Below are 19,558 nucleotides of genomic sequence, written 5' to 3' on the forward strand. Positions count from 1 at the left end.
TTAAATTAAAATTCAAAGTAAGTTAATATGTGTAAAGTTGCTGTTAACGTTTATGCAGACAGTGAATGCACCAGCTGTAGTTGTAGTAAGTTTTAAATGGAAACATTTTCATCAGTTCCTTTCTGTTTTATAGAATGCTGTTCAGTACTTCATGTCTTTTCATAATCCACCCAAGAAAAGTTTCTTCATTTCAGGGAATGATTAATAACAATTTGCTTATGAATTCCTAAAGTGTAGCCCTGTTTGTTATGCAGAAACAAAGAGGAGACTGGCGCTACCTTAAAGGCTAACAGATTTATTGTGGCATCAGCTTTTATGGACTAGAGCCCATTTTGTCAGATGTACGCAACTCATGCCTGTAATAAATCTGTTAGTTTTTAAAGTGCCACAAGCTTCCTTTTTTGGTTTTTGTCTGGCTTTGACATTCTTTTGTTTGCTTATGTGCTCTTTTAATTGGTTGTTCATTCTTATCTAGGAGACTGTTTTTATCAAAGCTGCACTTGCCAACTTTTGCAGTGTCTTCAGGCATTGTACATTCTCCCAAGCTGTGCCTGTCCACCACACAGGGGACAGGAGCATTGCCTCAGCACAATTGGTCCTAGCGTAACTTGATCATACTCAAATTCACTCCCCAGTAGCATTCCAAAACACTAGGTTGTCTGCCCTCCACATGATATTGTATCATCCTAGTTCATTCCGCTGAACCAACAGTTTAAAAAGTTCTCTTGTTTTTGAATTCATTGGTTCAGATAGATTCAAGGGCAGACATACCAGCATAGGAAGGCGGCCACCTTCTATAACTGCAGATAGGGATGGGTTAGCCCTTAAGGCCTACCCTGGCAGGATGCCCCCATGCTAAGACTACCCCATCCCCAAGCAAGCAACTGCCTCAGGCCTGCGCATGGTGTCCCCAGCCTTGTGAGTGATAGGAGTTGACCTTCTTTCTCCATCTGCCTTTGCCCAGGGATGCGCCTGGGCCTTTTTCGAGGGTCATTTTTGTCTCCCTTCCGTCCCCGACTGTGGGCCATCTCCAATCAGGAAGAATTGGCCTGATGCCTACTTACCACAACTACCTTTAGCATCTGACTTTAAAAAGTATTTCCTGATAATACCCCCCTCTCCCCCCCGTCTTTCTTTCACCTTGAAAACATAGACTGAGCCTGGTGTTCCAGCATAAAAGTCAGACTCACTATTCAGTGACTCATTCATATTTATGGAAATCATACCCAGCATTGTGAAGTGTTATAATAATTCATTAATAATCAAAACTCAATATCTTCCAAAGAATTCATAAGTCTTCATCAGAGGATCTGTGTGAAAGTTGTAGATAAAGCCCTGGATTAAGGGAACTATAAAAATGTGCTGTTCTCTGTGTCATCTTTTCTAGATGGTACCTGTTTAGGGCCTGTACAATTTACTTTGCAAGCCACCTTCAGCATGTCTTTTGGAGAGGAGGCACTGAAATCTTCTAAATCAGTTAATCTGTCTGTGTTTCTCTTACTGATATGCTTTGGTGATTTGCGTCATGAAGCCATAATGGCCAATTGTAAGGGAATATAAGAGTCCCGTGGCGTAGAGTGGTAAGATGTAGTATTACAGTCCAAACTCTGCTCTCAACAACCTGAGTTCAATCCTGGCGGAAGCTGGTTTCAGATAGCCGGCTCAAGATTGACTCAGCCTTCTGTCCTTCTGAGGTCGGTAAAATGAGTACCCAGCTTGCTGGGGGTAAAGTGTGGATGACTGGGGAAGGCAATGGCAAACCACCCTGTAAAAAGTCTGCCGTGAAAACATGATGTGACTTCACCCCAGAGTTGGAAATGACTGGTGCTTGCACTGGGGACTACCTTTTTTACCTTTTTATAAGGGAATCTGACAGTTTAAAAAAATCTGAAACAAAGTGTGAGTGTGGATTTTCAAGATGCTTTTAGGCAGAAGGTACTTTTTACATTAGGTTGTGTCTGATCAAGTGAATTAAGACACACACACACAACCACCCTTGGAATTAATGTTGTTAATCTTTTAAGGTGCTGTTTAGTTCCTGTTTTTTAATTTTGTAACAAGACTAAGAGGACTACCCGTCTGGACTTGTTGGTACTAGCTATTCTGTTTCGGCATACTTGATTTCCACAAACTCTGCACCATCAGTAGGGATCTTTGTGTCATTCCAAACTGGAGAGCAGCAGGCTTGGTATATGAAACTAAGTTGAAAAAGCACACAGTTACACCAACCTCAGACTTGCCTAGTATGACTACCCCCTGACTCTTGCTTAACGTTATTGAATGGAACCAGTGAAGGCAGAAGCTGTATCCCCAGGCAAGCTCTCAGCCTCCCTTGGTACTCCCTTGGGTTTGCTGTTGATGCCTTATCTGATGAAGTGTGCTTAGAGCACACAAAAGCTTACATTCTGAATAAACCTTTTCTTGGTCTTAAAGATGCAACTTGACTCCTACTTTGTTCTAAATAGAGTGGTTTGAAAGGATACTTACCATATGCGGTTGCAGAAGTGGAATGAACAGATTCCAGTATCTCAAGGTTTGAGTAAGGATTATAGAGTGCCCTTTCACTACAAAGGATGGATACTTCCCATTTAGCTGTGTATTGTATTGATCTATGATTAGCACTTAAGTTATGCAGTGTTAGTGTGAGCTAACTCATAGTTTTTTAACCTCTGGCTCACACATTTTTGTCAGCTCAGGAAGGATGGCCCCAGAGCAAGCTAATTTATGCAGCAGCCAAATTGCTGGCTTGCCGCTCTAATGCCAGTAGATCACAAAGTAGAATTTTTGCTCACAAGACTCCTCAGCTTAGAGGCAGTATGGGTATACTTTATATTTTCATCATCTTTAAATTTCACTTTGTTAAATCAGGTTGTTTTTTTTTTTAAATTGAGTGTGCTTCAGCTTGTAGTTAGATATACTTAGCATTTTTCTCAGTATGGTTAATGCCTCAAGGTTGCTCTTGGTAGCTTGTGCTATGAGACCCTGTCATTTCTATAGTACCTCTTCTTCTGAAGGCACAAGTGAACACATCACCACTTAAGGAGGTTTTTACAAAATCACAGTATGTTATCCAGGAGTGCCACGACCTAATCTGTAAAGAAAGAGATCCAGTGATACTGTTGACAAAACAACAGAAGAGTTTCAGTTGCTCAAGGCAAAGTTGATTTTTTAAAAAGTATGTCCAACTCTAGCATTGGTAAAATAGTCCCAGTGCTATGATGGATGAGCAAGCAGTGAGAACTGGCAGTATTTTGTGTAAAGTGGAGGGAAATCTAAGGGTGAAACCCATGCTGAGAATAAGCTTGTGTGTGCAAGACTGTAGGCATTGTCTTGAGTTAATAATCTGGCTTGCCAGCTGGTGTGATGACAGGAGAGAATTGTCCTTTGAACCCACTCACTTTACAGGTGTGGCCAAGGACCTGCCTAGCCATGATGTGTTGGTAGGTTACTGCACTGATAGGATATTCTGCTTTGCTCCACAGTTTGCTACCAGTTTTCTGGAAGGCGGGTGTTCTGTGTTTTGTTCTGTGCTAAACCCAGGAGCATGGAGAAAGGGCTGGCTTCAAGGATCAGTGTGGTTGGGCACCTGTTGAGACCCATAGTCCAGTGGAAGGCCCACTACTAATTGGAGACTCCAAGCTATTTTGCGCTTGTCAGCAGTTGATGAAGTAACATGTAAAGTAGTGAATGTTCCGTTGCATCTTCCAGACTTTCCTCTCATCAGGTAGTGGGAAATTGCCTCAGGGGTCCCTAGGATTTCCTGAGGGGAAGGAGCCGTGAACTCTTTTGCACCTTTTGAGAATTACTGGAACTTTTAAAAACTCAAAATTGTGCAGTAAAGTCCTCACTGTATGTTCCCTTCAGATTAACTGTAATTGGGATGGCAAGAGAAAGAAGATTCAGTGGAGGAGACAAAGGACACCCCATCTACAAGGTCCCAAAGAAAGCTGCCCCACCCTGCATTTTTTTCCAACTGTTTGTTTTGGTATTAAGTCTTTGTGGAAGTTGGGATTACATTGATTATCCCATTATTTACCCACTCTTTAGTACACTGTGTTTGTCAGCCCTCTGTTTTTGTGCTTTTTGGTACGACAGCCCTAGCTTGGAAAGCTCTTAGGTAGTACTTATCTTGATACTCCACATGGTATTTTGCTCATATGTGCAAGTATGTCCTTGTATCTAAAGAGACTTTGCTAGGGTTCAGAACGAAGTATCTTGTTATGGGGGGCATGGCAAACAGCTCCAGTTTGAGATTAATCACTTGTATTGATACCCTGTATTTTCTTAGAAGGTAACTGAACAATTCACAGAGCATTTTGAAGATCTTAGTTGTACTTTTCAAACTTTTACTTGTATGTGTGTGGCAGGCAGATGTTGGGGGAGGGGGGATAGATTACAAATAACATTCAATCTTCCTTCTGAAAATTTGTCCTGATGAATTGAGCTGCACAGTTTAATGTACTTGAAATACCAGCATTGCATTTGTAATGTAGCTGATGCAGCAGACCTTAGATCAAGCTGTGTGCTGTGCATTGCAAAAATGAAATATTTGGTGGTTATGGCACAAAACTAGTTTTTGTTCTATATTTCCATCAAAGTTTGTCTGCTGTAATAAATAGAAGTAGTGCTTGTGATTTTTTTCAATGGAACAATTCCCTGTAACTTGTCAAATTGACAGCTATTTTTCCTATGCTGTCTATGTGGAGGAAACTGTAATGGTGAGGAGAGAGAGAGAGCGAGAATGCTTCTCTTTGAATTTCAAAGATGCTCACCTTTTAGGTTTTTCTTTTTCTGTTCAAGCACTAAAGGAATATATGTCTATTATTTAAACTAGTCACCTTGTAATAAAATACCTCTGCTATCTGTTGTCACTAGGTAATTTGCTGAGAATGGATTTTATGTACAAATGTTATCTTAGAACCAGGTGAAGTAATGAAGATAACTCTGTGATCACAAATACTAGAAGAGTAACAATGTTGGTCAGTAGCAGAGAAAAACACTTTAGTATCTATTGTAAATATTTTTCAAGGCAACAATCATTCTGTTAACCTACATGGTTTTTTGTTTTTGTTTTTTACAAAATACTTTTAATCTACCCATTGACACAAATTACAATTATTCAGTTTTGTTAGCATAAGCAATGTCTTCTGTAAATTTTTCAATAGTTTGATTTTCTGCCTTGAGATTTTTGGAGGAGCTGATTGCAAGGTGTCTGGAGATAATTTTGAGTACTCAAATCTTGAAGGTACAGAACTTGAGGCATATTCATATTTGTCTGGACACTTGGTGTAATTCACTGTCTCCTTTTTGGTTTAGAATCAAGAGAAAACACTATAAAGCCTAGATCTGAATACTGATATTTGAGCCTTTCTGTAGTGGTATTCTGAGAATTTTTGCGTTCTGTTCAGTTGACTGAAAGAGTTTACAGCTTCTTATAACGCATCACCTCTGGCAACGATCTTCAAAATGCTGTGTAATTTAGTAAAATGGTGTTAGGAATCACAGTGAAATTTGCTGTTTCACATTGATCACTTCATTCTGTTTGCCGAGTCCATTTTGCTGCCAACTTCTGAACCAGCTGTACTTCCTCACTGAGTTAAGTTGCAATAAGAATTGTTTTTGTATGAACCTGATAGCTACTAAATGAGTCATAGAATATAGGAAGGACAGTCCTAAATCCTGAATGTTGACATGCGTATAGCCAATGCTGGGGCAGTGTAGTGCAGCAGTGATGTAGTTAGCTGTTATCCTGTATTTTCCTAGTAGAGAGAAAAACTGATAAAAAGATTTCATATGCACTGGAGTCTAATTGCCTTCCAGTTGCAGGGGAGCACATTGATGACACTCCTGTTCTCTGCCATATGTTAGTGGATGACCAATACATTCATGCTGGTATGCTTGTTTGTCACCCTGTTGTCAATCACACACACAAGGAACAAACATAGGAAATAGCATCTTCCAGTGTAGAGAGGACCATGGCTTGCCAGTTAGGAGCTCTGTAACTACAGCTGTCCTGGGAGCTCTGCAGATGTGGTTTGAATCCCCACTCTGCCATGGCGACTTGCTGAATCCTGGGCCATTCACTCCCTTAGCTACCTGACAGGGTTGTTGTGAAGATAAAAAGGAGGAGGGGAGAATGATGTCATAAACCACTTTGGGCCTCCATTGGGGAGGAAGAAAGGATATAATTGTCTAAACTATATCTTAAAAATGGTCCCAACAGCTATATTATCCAAATACCTCCAAAGCTGGCTTGTTAGAGAAAGCCTCACAGGAAGACCATGGTCTCTTCCAGGCAAGGATTCAAGGGGAGGGATGGTGGCTCAGTGGTAGAGCATCTGCTTTGGAAGCAGAAGGTCCCAGGTTCAATCCCTGGCATCTCCAAAAAAGGGTCCAGGCAAGTAGGTGTGAAAAACCTCAGCTTGAGACCCTGGAGAGCCGCTGCCAGTCTGAGAAGACAAGACTGACTTTGATGGACTGAGGGTCTGATTCAGTATAAGGCAGCTTCATATGTTCATATGTTCTAGGTCAAGAATGCCATGTAGATGGAGCAGCATTTTGCAAGGCAAGGGGGATGCTGATACTTGGACAGCAGCAAGAGAACATATGCACAGAAGTTGTTCCTATCATCCATTGTAAACATCAGAAAAGTACTTGGGTGAAGAATGAAAATGAGAATGTTCAAATCCCCCAAGGAGGAATCTGGGAATAAAGCAGAGATCAACTTTGGATCAGCAGTAAGCTGATCAGCAGAAAAATGGGAGGAGGAGCCAGGGCTTAAAGCTGGAATTCACTGCAGACTCTTATTTGAACCATACACCCAGCTGAGCACATAGGAAAATGGGATCCTCCATTGGCCTAGATGTTGAAATCAGCACCAGCCAGAAATATCTGGGAGGCAAGATGGCCAAGAAAGGTACAGCCCTATGAGAAAGTACAGACTTAATATATCCTGGTACAAATTGTCCATAAGGCAGCAATGGAATAAGTTTCCAAGTGCAGCTGAGATTTTTCACTCTTGCACCCAGTCACTGGGGATGGACCCTTCACGTTGGTTGGCTAACTCAGTCATTTCGGTTAGCATCTTTCCATATGCCCATCCCTTTGCTGCATTCATGGGGTTCATTCCAGCTGCTTGCTACTACCCATTCTAGCAAACCATGCTTTCCATCTGCCTTGCCTGTCATGTAGGCTGCATAGTTAATCGCACACCAGCAGTTAATGGGTAGATTGTGAACCCTGACCGGTCTGCCTCCTGCCTTGCTCAGGCACAATTGTACAGACATCGGAGAACCCTCTCAGCCCTCTCTCTGTCCCATGCTGAAGTCAGCTGAGGTTAATAAGTAGCAGACAGGCATAGATCCTTGTGTACAGGAGAAGAGGACTGCACCAATGACAGAGCAAAATATTCAGCAGTGATGTTGTGGGAAGAAACATGATTTTATTCAGCTGTACTGCTCTTACTCATTTTGCATATGCTTCTTCAAGGGGAACTGTGAAGCCCATCATTGCCTTTGCCCCGTTGTAGCATTGCCAGCTTAGATCCAAAAGAGACCCAAGGATGGTAATAAGTAATGTTCAGCAGTACTAACCTGCATGTGACCTCAAGCAATCTGCTGCAGATTTGAGAGAGTGACTCCTCCAGCTCCTATACCTCTGTCCCCCACCCAGACTGCCACTCAGGAATGTGGTTGTGCTCCCTGTTTCCTGTGGTGGTTTCATGGCCAACACACCATACTGACGTTTATTTGATGTTCTGCCAGCATATTTCCAATGAGGATCTCCCTTTCTGTACAGAGGATCTCCCCTTCTGCAGCGGAGGATCACAGCTCGTATCTGTGTCCTGGGGTGGAGGACCTATGAGGGTTCTGAGCAGTTATAAAAATGCTGGAGTCATGTTGGTTCTTCTCTGTGGTTGACGGTTTTTCTAGAAGCTTCCGCATGTCCACTTTTGTTTGTTCTAAGTGAACAACACGAGGGCAGAGAAATATAGCCACATGGCCTATCATCTGAGATGTGGTCTCCTGGCTGTTTATCTAGCGGTCAGGAGAGCTGTGATTGATAGTAAAAGAAGGCTTAAAAAAGATAATGAAAAGACACACAAATTTTGTCAAAACTAATGCAAATTGACAAAAAGGAAAGAAGGAGCTGGAGGAGCAAATATTATGAAGGCATAATAATGACCAGCACATTGTTTGCTTACTTAAGAAGCAGCAAGCGAGCCAGAGAAAGCAATAGGAACATCGGGTAATGAAGCACTGCTGAAGGAGTAGGAAGTTGCTGAAAAGTTAAATAGGCTTAATTGCTCTTTACTATGGAAGTTACTGGACAGATGCCCACTGACCCCACCGTTTTTTAAAGAGAGAGGGCGTCTAAAGAGGTAATTTAATGTAAACTCTTTAGCTTAGGTATTAAATGACTGTTAGAAAAGTTCATGGGGCTAAATGGAATAGGATATTATCATTTATGCCTCTGAATATTTATTTCTGTGTAGGATGGAGCAGGCCCTTCATACCCTGCTTGTGAGATTTTCCGAATTGTTTGTTGGAAACAGGAATCCAGGCTGGGTAGACCTTTGGGTTTGATCCAGCAGGGCTGCTCTTAAGGAGGAGGCGCTGCTGAGGAGGAGGTGAGGCACGGCTGTGGGTTGGCGTGTGGGAGGAGCCCGAACGGCGCCGGAGAGGAGTGTGGTACAGTGCGGTGTGAGGAGAGTGCGAGCGGCGAGTCTGTTGCGAGGTGTAGCTGGAGGCTGCCGCAGACGGAAGTTGAGGACTTGCCGGGGGTTGCAAGCGGACGGAGCGGTGGACTGGTCCCGGGGCATTGGTCTTGGTGGGCACCCTCCGGTCTTCGTCCCTCGCGCCCTTGGTTTTTGCCCTGCGGACGCTGCCTGGACGCGGCTGGGCCGACAACTGGGAACTCCCCGACTGGGAGGCCCTATACGGGGCCCGAGTGATACGGGGAGGCCCAGGGGGTGTGCTAAGCTGTGGGACGATCAGAAGGCGGTGACGGGGTTGTGATGTTCTCTTGACCGAAGCTGCAGGGATCCAGCTGAACAACTGGGGGATACGGAGGAGGTCTTACCTTCCCCAGGTTGCCCAAGCTGTGAGTGCTGGCAAGCCTTGAAAAAATCAAACCCACGCGAACTGCACCTGCACTTGAGAACATCTGCGACTCTCCATAAGCACTGGCACTTTAAAAGCACTTTAAGAACAGTATTTTAAGAACAATACCTATTATCCACCTCCAGGACTATCATTCCACTGAACAGAGACTCTTTTACTGACCACTAATTGGAAATATTATTAATTAATTAATTGAATATTAGCTGATTGATTAGTATTGGATTTATTATTATATATATTTATATATTTAAATATTTATATTTTTAGCAATTAATTGGGGGATTGATATGGGGGGATTTTTATTTTTATTAATGTGCTGAGAATGAAATTAGTTTTGACTTATCAATCAGAGGGAGTATTGGGGGGGCTTTCATATTAATTAAAGGTGATTAAATAAATAATGAGTCAGATAACTAGAGAGCTGAAAGTGGATGGTAGGGTGAGAAACTAAGCTGTGAGTTGGGAGAACCTGATTGGGAAGGCGAGACCACCTTTGCACTAATAAGATCACACCGGGCAGAGGCGTGGATGCTCGGCCAGGGGATTCCAGTGCTCCTGGGGAGGGGAAGGTATGACGGTGGGAAGGGACAGAAGTACAAGGGAAGGAGGCGGAGACAAAACAGTGCTCGGCCCTCTTCCAGTCTACTTCCCATCCCAACGGTGACAGGTAGTGGGGCCAAGAGGAATTGCCCGTCTCCGTCATTGGTGTTATGCAACGCCAGGTCCGTAAATAATAAGACCTCGATCCTTAGGGAGTTCCTGCTTCGGCAGGATGTGGACCTGGCTTGCGTGACCGAGACCTGGGTGCGGGATGGGGAGACAGTTGCACTCTCCCAGATGACCCCCCCGGGTTACTCGGTCTTTCACCAATCGCGGATCAGCGGGCGGGGGGGAGGGGTGGCGCTTTTCATACGGGAGGGTTACTCCTTCCGGATTCTCCCGGCCCCAACGATCGATGGTATCGAGTGTGCTGGTCTGGCGTGGGATGTCGGAGAGGGGTTGGCGATCTGGCTGGTGTACCGTCCACCTAACGCACCAGCCAGCGCCTTGCCATCCCTGATGAAGGCAGTGGCGGGCTGGGTGTTGGAGTACCCAGGGCTTATGGTCTTGGGTGACTTCAATGTTCATGCTGATGATGCTGCCTCCAGTCAGGCGATGGGCCTGGTGTCTTCCATGGCAACACTAGGACTCTCTCAATTTGTTACGACTCCTACGCATCAGGCAGGGCACATGCTAGATCTGATCTTTGCATCCGGGATTTTGGTGAATGATATCGTGACAGAAGCGGTACTATGGTCAGATCACCCAGCCCTCAAGGCCCGTATGGAGATGCCACCTCAACCCTGTACGGGCGGAGAGCCTATTTTGGCTCGCCTGCGGAGCCTGATGAACCCAGAACGGTTCCAAAGGGCTCTGCAGGGTCCCTGGCCCCCTGGCAATTTCCTTGATGACCTGGTTGAGGCCTGGCAAAACCGACTATCCAGGGCTATCAACGAGATTGCACCTCGATGCCCCCTGCGCCCTCGTGTGAAGCTGGCTCCATGGTATACCTTGGAGCTACGACAGCTGAAACAAGGGCTCAGACGATTGGAGAGGCAGTGGCGGCATACTCATGACGAAGCGATGAGAACATCCTATAGAACGTTTATGAGGTCTTATGAGATGGCAGTCAAGGCTGCAAAGAAAAATTACTTTGTGGCCAGGATTGCGTCTGCAAATTTGCACCCGGCACAGTTGTTTAGAATAATTGGAAATCTTATTTCACTGCCGTGAGGCAGACCAAACGTGAGAGACTTGGAGATAGGCTGTGAGGCTTTTGTGAAATTTTTTGCAGATAAGATCACGTCGCTCCGCCAGGACCTGCCTATCACATTGGATACAGTATATGAACTTGAGGCTCCGTGCCTGTCTTCTGATTTAGTTCTGGATTGCTTTGACTCACTCAGCCTGGAGGAAGTTGACGGAATTCTCTCTGCTGCATGCCCAAGAACTTGTGATTTGGACCCTTGCCTCTCCTGGCTGATTAAATCCTGCCAGAGAGAGCTTAGATGTCCTTTACAGGACATCATAAATAGATCCCTCGCGGAGGGGCGTTTTCCAACACCCTTGAAAGAGGCTATGGTCCGCCCCCTCCTGAAAAAAAGTACAGCAGACTCGCCCGAATTGGCAGATTAGCGACCGGTCTCTAATTTACCGTTTTTAGGTAAAATTATTGAGAGGGCAGTGGTGTCGCAGTTGCGGGGTTTTCTGGAGGACACTTCCATCCTAGACCCTTGCCAGTCTGGCTTTCGTCCGGGTCATGGGACGGAGACAGTACTGGTCGCCTTGGTAGATGACCTCCAGCGACATCTGGATCGAGGTGGCGTGGCAGTGCCGATGCTATTAGATCTGTCGGCTGCATTCGATACAGTCGACCATCAGCTACTGACCTGTCGCCTCGCCGACGTAGGGGTTAGGGGGTTAGCCCTACAATGGCTTTCCTCCTTCCTCAAGGGACGGGGACAAAGGGTGGCAATCAGGAGTGAGCTATCCCAAAGGCACACAGTAGATTGTGGGATGCCGCAGGGAGCAGTCCTCTCCCCGATGTTATTTAATATCTATATGTGCCCCCTTGCCCAGATTGCCCGGAGGTATGGGCTTGGGTGTCACCAATATGCAGATGACACTCAGCTCTATCTGCTAATGGACAGCCGGCCTGGCTGTGTCCCAGGGAACCTGGACTTGGCTTTGCAGGCCGTGGCAAATTGGCTTAGGCTGAGTGGACTGAAGCTGAACCCGACGAAGACAGAGGTCCTTTGCGTGGGTCGCGGCGCTCTGGGGAGGGAAATCCCTCTCCCGGTTTTTGACGGTGTACCGCTGAAAGCGGCGCACCGAGTCAAGAGCTTGGGGGTTCTACTGGAGCCTTCATTATCAATGGAGGCTCAGATAGCGGCCACCGCCAAGTCGGCGTTTTTCCATCTGAAGCGGGCATGGCATTTGGCTCCCTTCCTAGAGCGTCGTGACCTAGCAACAGTGATTCATGCAATGGTCACCTCAAGACTGGATTACTGTAATGCCCTCTACATGGGGCTGCCTCTGTGCCGAACCCAGAAGCTGCAGCTGGTGCAGAACGTGGCGGCTAGGTTGTTATTAGGGCTCCCGAAGTGGGAGCACATATGGCCGGGCTTGCGTGGACTGCACTGGCTGCCAGTTATATATCGGGTCCGTTACAAAGTGCTGGTTATTACCTTTAAACCTCTATATGGCCGAGGACCTGTCTACCTAAGGGACCGTCTCTCCCCATATGAACCCCAGAGAGCACTGAGGTCAGCGGGGAAGAACCAGCGGACTATCCCCGGACCAAAGGAGGCAAGACATGAGCCTGCTTCGGTGGGGGGGGGGGGGGGCGGGATATAAATAAAATATTATTATATTATTATTATTAAGAACAAAAGTCATAAAATGTTTGCATTTTGTTGTTTACTCCTGGCAAGACACTTATGGTGCTTTCACACATGCTGAATAATGCAGTTTCAATTCACTTCAGCAGCTGTTTGCAAGTGGATTTTGCCAGTTCACACAGCCAAATCTGGTTGCAAAGTGCATTGAAAGTACGTTATTTAGTGTGCATGTGAAAGCACCCTTAGTGTTGGATGCTCCTTCAGTATTAATGGAGACATCCACCCTGCTTTCTAGTGCTTTATGGAGGGGCTGTAGTGCTGCTTCTCTGTCTCTAAAGTGATGAGAATTGTTAGTTGCATTAGTGACTAATGAGCTTTTGAACTTGTTGCACTGACCTACTTCTTAGCTCCTGTTTCACTTGGCTGAACTCAGAGATGGATCATCCTGGTCTGTCTGTCTGTTACATCCAAGGAATATGTAATCAACAGTGTGCATGGTATGAAAAACCATCTTATTTTGGGGTTTTACACTTCTTATTTATTTAGAAAATTTATCCGCTTCTTCTCTAAAAACTTCCTCTTACAGCAAAAGTTGGTCCTGGATTTTACACTGCTGGTTAACAACATGGCTGGTCCTAGTCAGAGGTGGGGTTTTTTTTTAGAAAGAGCCCAGCAGGAACTTATTTGCATATTAGGACACCCCCCCTGATGCCAAGCCAGCCAGAACTGCGTTCCTGTGCATTCCTGCTAAAAAAAAGCCCTGTTGATTTTTGCATTTATCAGAAAATATGCAGCAATGTAGCTGTGAGCTGCATCTGACCAACACTCTGTGTACGCGTGTGTGTGTTTACTGTGTTGCTAAAATGTTGGCTGGTCCACAGTAGAACCATCTTCTTTAATTTGAAATTGATTCTATGAATCTGAATATATCGTGTAATAAAAGGAATATAGATTTATTTTTAACTGATCATTTTTCATAAAAGGAAATAAGGTCCATTTAAGAAGTTCACAGGTAGCTTTATTCTCAGAATCCTAACACAGCATTGATCTCAGAGTTAGTGAATTGCACCACTTAGTCTTAAATATGAAAATGAGTTTTGTGATTTGCGCAAGTTTACATCAACTGAATTTTTAGAACAAAAATATTAAATATTTCATAGACACACAAGCTGATGTTTACCCGACCACGTCTACTCAAAAATGCAGAAAAGAAACAGGAGCTTGGAGCAGACAATATCTTAATTAGGCTATAAATAACTAAGCCATTTGGAGAGATTCAAATTACAAAGTAATGAATGAAAAATACATGGTAACTTTGGGAGTATTAAAAATCAAAGAGCAAGACACGTCTAGTATCTAGTATGTTCAGGTCCCACAGAATCTTTTCTGAGGGGGACAGGGTGGGTAAGGCAGAACAAAGATGCTGGAAGGAACTAATACTTAAAGCCCTTTAGATAGAGAACCAGTTGAAGGTTAACTCAGATCTCCAAAGGGTTGGTGAAGCAGGACTTCCTTTGCAGAAATCATGCTAATTATGTGCTTAATTTTGTCCTTAGTATCTATTATTGTAAGGTGCCTTGAGCTATGGGGAAAGGCAGGGTATGAATATTTTAATAAATAAATGGGTATATGCCATCTGGAGCAAGAAATGTACAGGTTTGTAATTTGCCCAATAGTCCTAGAACTGTGTCAAATATAACCCTTTAGAATTGCTCAGAGAAGAACCTGTAAATAGTGCCCCTGCTGAAGATACTTTCTGAATTCTCCAACACATTTTAACAGCAAATTCTCTTTTGACAATTGTGTGAGGTTCACCTTACTTAACTGAATGGTTCTGAATTCTTAGCAGGCTGGAATTTTCCAAAACACCTCTACAATTGACCCAAATTGACCAAAAATACTACTTCCATCAGCATCTTGAAGTTGATCTATTTATATATTCATTTGTGTATAAGTATTATCCATAAAATAAGCTGGGGGAGGGAGAATCGCTTTAGCAGTTTGATCTGAGAGAGACTGGACTATCAAGCTGAAGACATTGTCAGGTTGCTGCTTAGTGGATGCCTCTCCCATCCAGAATTGGGGTGTGGGACTATTTCTTGCTCCCCTGTGGGAGGAGTGTATTGTAGTGAGTTCTAAATCAGTACCTTTTGAATCAGAATCGAGAGTAGACCATCGGGTCCAGAACCAGAGTGTGAGGTTGATGGTGATATCCAGAAATTTCTAGCTCAGGGGTGTCAAACATACAACCCATGGGCTGGAACCAGCCCATCCAGGGCCTTTTCCCAGCTTGTGAGCAACTGCTCATTACTTTTGTTGCCAGATGACAGAGACTGGGCATTATGTCCCTGTATACTGTCCCAGAGCTAATGAGTAATAGGGCAGTGAAAATGGGAGGGTGGGCTTCAGGAAAATACTTGAAGGAAATACTGTGAGAGTGGTAATGGTTTAAGCATGTTTATATTTTAAATAAAAATAATATCATTAATTGGGTTTGCCTGTATCCTTTATAAAGTTTATATCTCCAGAATCCAGCATTATATTATGGCACACATGGCCTGGCCTAGCATAGTGACATTTATGTCAAATTCAACCCTAGTAACAAATGAGTTTGACACTTCTGTCCTAGCTGTTGCATGCTGTTCAGAATTTTGCTGTAGACATTTATGCTTCTCTTTGTTTTTTGCATACCTTCTGTACATGGCAATGTATGGGCTGATGGGTTAGTCCTACTGGTCTGCCAGATGACCTACAGTCAAAACATATGTTTAAAAAAACGTTATTCTCTAACCTAGCTGGTTTCCCCCCATTGAACACAGGCCAATGACAACCAGGAACCAAACTCGTTATCCTTTTAATCTGTTAAAAACATTTTCACTATTTTGCATACTAATTCACTTCCCACTCTCTATAACTTGGACTGCTTTTAACATTGTTGACCTTAAAGGTGCCGCTGGACTCCAACTTTGTTCTCTTGCTTCAGGCCTACACAGCTGCCCACCTGGATCTAATTTGCTGTTTGCTAAAGGGGGAAAGTGTAGATGACTGGGGAAAGCAATGGCAAACCACCCTGTAAAAAGTCTGCCGTGAAAACGTTGTGAAAGCAGTGTCACCCCAGAGTCGAAAACGACTGGTGCTTGCACAGGGGACTACCTTTCAGGACCGGATCTACATGTTTTTTGAGGGGGGGGGCAAAATTAAAAAATGAGGCCCTCTTATGGGCCATTCTATCTTATGGTCCCATAGAATACAATGGACTCCATATCCAATTTGGCGCCCCCCCCTCTGTTGGCACCCAGGGCAAGGACCCCCCTTTGACCCCCCCCCCCTAGATCCGGCCCTGCTGCCTTTACCTTTTAAAGGTACATTTGTCCCATCAGCAGTGGAAGGTCCAGTCCACATGTGTGTGCACACCCCCATTTATTTCAGCAAAAGGAAAAACATTGTTAGTGCAACTGGATCCATTAACGCACCCATTCTTCCTACTAGCATGAGTGTGCATATGGAATTCTTAATTGGAAACTGATGGCATGCTGTAGAGATCCTTTAAATGATATTTGACACCCTTGAGGTACTCTTTACTTTCTGCATTTCCTCTAGATTCAATGTTGACAATAACTTTTCCTTGGGAAAAAGTTTCAGCTGCTGCCCACAAAGCCCTGAATTACCATTAGAAGGTTGTTTAAAGAATAATTGAGGTAGTATTTTAATACTGTAACCAGGAATATTAATTTTCAGGAATTGTTCTTGTGTGCCATTCTATACATAATTTCTCATTGGTGGTTGCATTTCCGTTCTTCAGAATCTCCATTTTCATGTTCAGAACTAAAGCTTCTAGCCCTATTTATTTAGATATTTATCAAAACATTTATACCTTCCATTTCTTTCTGGCTCAAACCAGTGTGTAAATGTAAAGACAAGTTGTAAAGATTGTGTAAGAAGTCAGTGTTGGGGGTTCTTTTGAAAATAACGCTGTTAATGAGCTATATCTATTGGTGTTTGTTTGCCCATGTGAGGATCCCACCCATTGTCGTTAGTAGTGCCTGCAGATATTTAAAAGTTTAGTGCTTTGTAGTCAAGTTGAAAGAGTCTGCTGTAATTCAGATTTTAAAAGTGAGTCGTTGGTCTTCAGACCATTTCTTTTTGAAATATCTCTGAAATGTTTACTGCCTAAATCCAGAGGCTACTTTTCAACAGAGAACTCTCCTAGCTGTGTTCTGAAGATCAAAGTACTAGGACTGGCTGTCCTGCCCAGGCTTCTGTTACACTTTCTCTCTCTCTCTCTCTCTCTCCCCCTCTCCAATTAAGAAGAAATTTTTTTAAAAAAAGCTTTGCTCTTTGTGAATGCATGATTTAATTAGACTGCTCTGTCCTGCAGGCTCAAAATACTGGCTTAAATCTGTCATCCTCCAAGCTGTGTAATTTGTAAATAACTAGCACTCTGGTTTTATAGATGGCGAACACCCAGTAAACACATGCTGGGGCTGTAGTGATTTTGCCCAAGCCACAGCCTGAATTGTTTCCCGTAATAAGGATCATTACCAAAGTTGGTCTCTCAGAAGCCACTCCTGTATCTGAAAACATACTGCAGGGTAGGTTCCACAGAGCTAGGCTGGCGAAGATACTGGCGTTGTAAGGCTGAAGTCAATATTTTTGATGGCTAGGAGCAATGTTCCCTCTAAGCTAGAGTCTTGTGAGCAAAAATTCTACTTCGTGAGCTACTGGCATTAAAGTTGTGAGCTACTGCATAAATTAGTGTGCTCTGGGGTCATCCTTCCTGAGCTAAGACAAAAATGTATGAGCTGGAGGCTAAAAATCGGTGAGCTAGCTCACACTAACTCAGCTTAGAGGGAACATTGGCTAGGAGTGACTGATGAGAGCCTTGCTTTGCCATGGCATACACATACTGCTTTTGCCTCACAGTACCTTGGCTTTGCACAGCCTTTTCTGATTGTTGCTCAGGTTGAGGGGCAAAGGCAAAAGGAAGACCATTGTGCATGCTGTCAGAGTTTGCAGGGCCTATTCCAGGAGGAATGGCCTTTCAATTAGAATAGCACAAACTCCTGAGCCTCAGAATGGTGGAGGCTTGAGGGAAAGAGCCTGCAGGCAGGATGCTGTGAGGCCCAGATGGAGCAGTTGGGGGAGAGGTAAAGATTTCTCCCCACCCCACCCCCCCATGCAGTGGCTGGCAAAGCTGAAATGGCGTGGAGCTTCGATCTTGGTTTCTAATCCATGCTGGGTTCCTGGTGGTGGTAGGGCTAGGCTTACAGTCTGACCTGCTCACAGTGATCCATGCAGTGGTTACCTTCAAACTGGACTACTGTAACTCGCTCTGTGCAGGGCTACTGTTAAGAGTCTGATCCGGAAACTAAAGTTGAAACTATAGCAGCTCGTGTTCTAACAGGAACACCATTAAGAGCACACATACATCTGGTGCTTCACTGGCTTCCAGTTGAGTGCTGGGTCAAATTTAGGGTTTTGGTTTTGGCCTTTAAGGCCCTGTACAGTCTGGGACCAACACACATTCAGGACCATGTCTCCTGTTATGTCCCCAGAAGAACATTGAGCTCAATGGATCAAGACCTGCTGGTGGTTCCCAGTCCCAAGGTGGTCCGCCTAGCCTTTTTGGCTCTGACTCTGGTGCTGGCCTGGTGGAACACTCTCCCTGCTGACATCTGGGCCCTGAGGCACTTAATGCAGTTCCACAGGGCCTGCAAAATGAAGATGTTCTGCCAGGCCTATGGCTGAGGCAGTGGCTGCTTGGCTTTCCCCTCCTTGCATTGCTTGCTATATGCAATCTGTCTTGTCCTTGTCTGCCCCATCAGCACTAATTGTAATCCATCCATGCACATATGCTGGGAACCTATATGGGAGCAATCAGATATCACTGCCAAGTCAGCATTCTTCCATCTGAAGCGGGCAAGGCAGTTGGCCCCTTTCCTTGAGCGCCGGGACCTCGCAACAGTGATCCATGCAACGGTCACCTCAAGATTAGACTACTGTAATGCCCTCTACTTGGGGCTACCTCTGTGCCGGACCCGGAGACTGCAGCTAGTGCAGAACGCGGCGGCCAGGCTGTTGTTGGGACTCCCGAAACGGGAACATATACGGCCGGGGCTACGTGAACTGCACTGGCTGCCGATCATATACCGGGTCCAGTACAAAGTGTTGGTCATTACCTTTAAAGCCTTATATGGCCGAGGACCTGCCTACCTGAGGGACCGTCTTTCCCCATATGAACCCCAGAGAGCACTGAGGTCAACTGGGAAAAACCTAATGACTATCCCTGGGCCGAAGGAGATTAAATATCAGAACACTAGAGCACGGGCCTTTTCGATCGCGGCCCCTACCCTGTGGAACTGACTCCCCGAGGAGGTGCAGGCCCTGCGGAACCTCGATCAGTTCCGCAGGGCCTGCAAGACCACCCTTTTTAAACTCGCACACTCGGACTGCTAAGAAGGTCGGTAATTAAGAATCTGCCAATGCGGTCTAAAGATCTATACCGCTGTATAATTGCATTTATTGGACTGGTTTTAATTTTAATTTTAATGTTTTAATGTTTATATTGTTAATCTAAAGGTTTTATTTATTATTGTATGTTTTATAGAATGTTGTTAGCCGCCCTGAGCCTGCCAAGGTGGGGGAGAGCGGGATATAAATGAAATTAATAAATAATATGGTATTACTGTTGACACCATGAATTGTTACAATTGTTATTACTGTTATTTATTAATGTTTTATTGTGGTTTAATGCTGGGGCTGGAGTTTTAGAAGTTGAATTGTGTATTTATTATGAGCCTACTCGCAGGGTAGGACAGGATGGAAGTCCAGTGATAGACATAAGACAGATATTAGTTGAACACACTGTTAACTCATCACAGGTAAAGTCTTGACTAAGGACCTTTGAGAAATGGACATTTATACATTTAGTGCCCTTAAGGGAGGTGGAGGTAAAGACTGACTTTCCAGGTAATTCTTCCATGTGCTTCATTATTGGTTTTATGTGAAATAATAGTGAGAATGCCTGTATGATTCTTTATAATGGAGTTTTTTAAA

At 44.3% G+C, this 19,558-nt stretch overlaps 1 protein-coding gene and 1 non-coding gene across 6 annotated transcripts in view; both read left to right on the forward strand.

Moving 5' to 3' along the window:
* The window catches only part of ZDHHC3 (zinc finger DHHC-type palmitoyltransferase 3), a 57,458-nt gene that overhangs the window by 4,118 nt on the left and 33,782 nt on the right, over positions 1–19,558 (forward strand). The window lies entirely within an intron of this gene.
* On the forward strand, positions 6,310–6,384 carry TRNAP-UGG (transfer RNA proline (anticodon UGG)). Its single transcript has one exon. It is a non-coding gene; the product is annotated as a tRNA-Pro (tRNA).

The sequence above is a fragment of the Heteronotia binoei genome, chromosome 10 (genome assembly GCF_032191835.1).
Source record: "Heteronotia binoei isolate CCM8104 ecotype False Entrance Well chromosome 10, APGP_CSIRO_Hbin_v1, whole genome shotgun sequence".
In the NCBI taxonomy this organism is placed as follows: domain Eukaryota; kingdom Metazoa; phylum Chordata; class Lepidosauria; order Squamata; family Gekkonidae; genus Heteronotia; species Heteronotia binoei.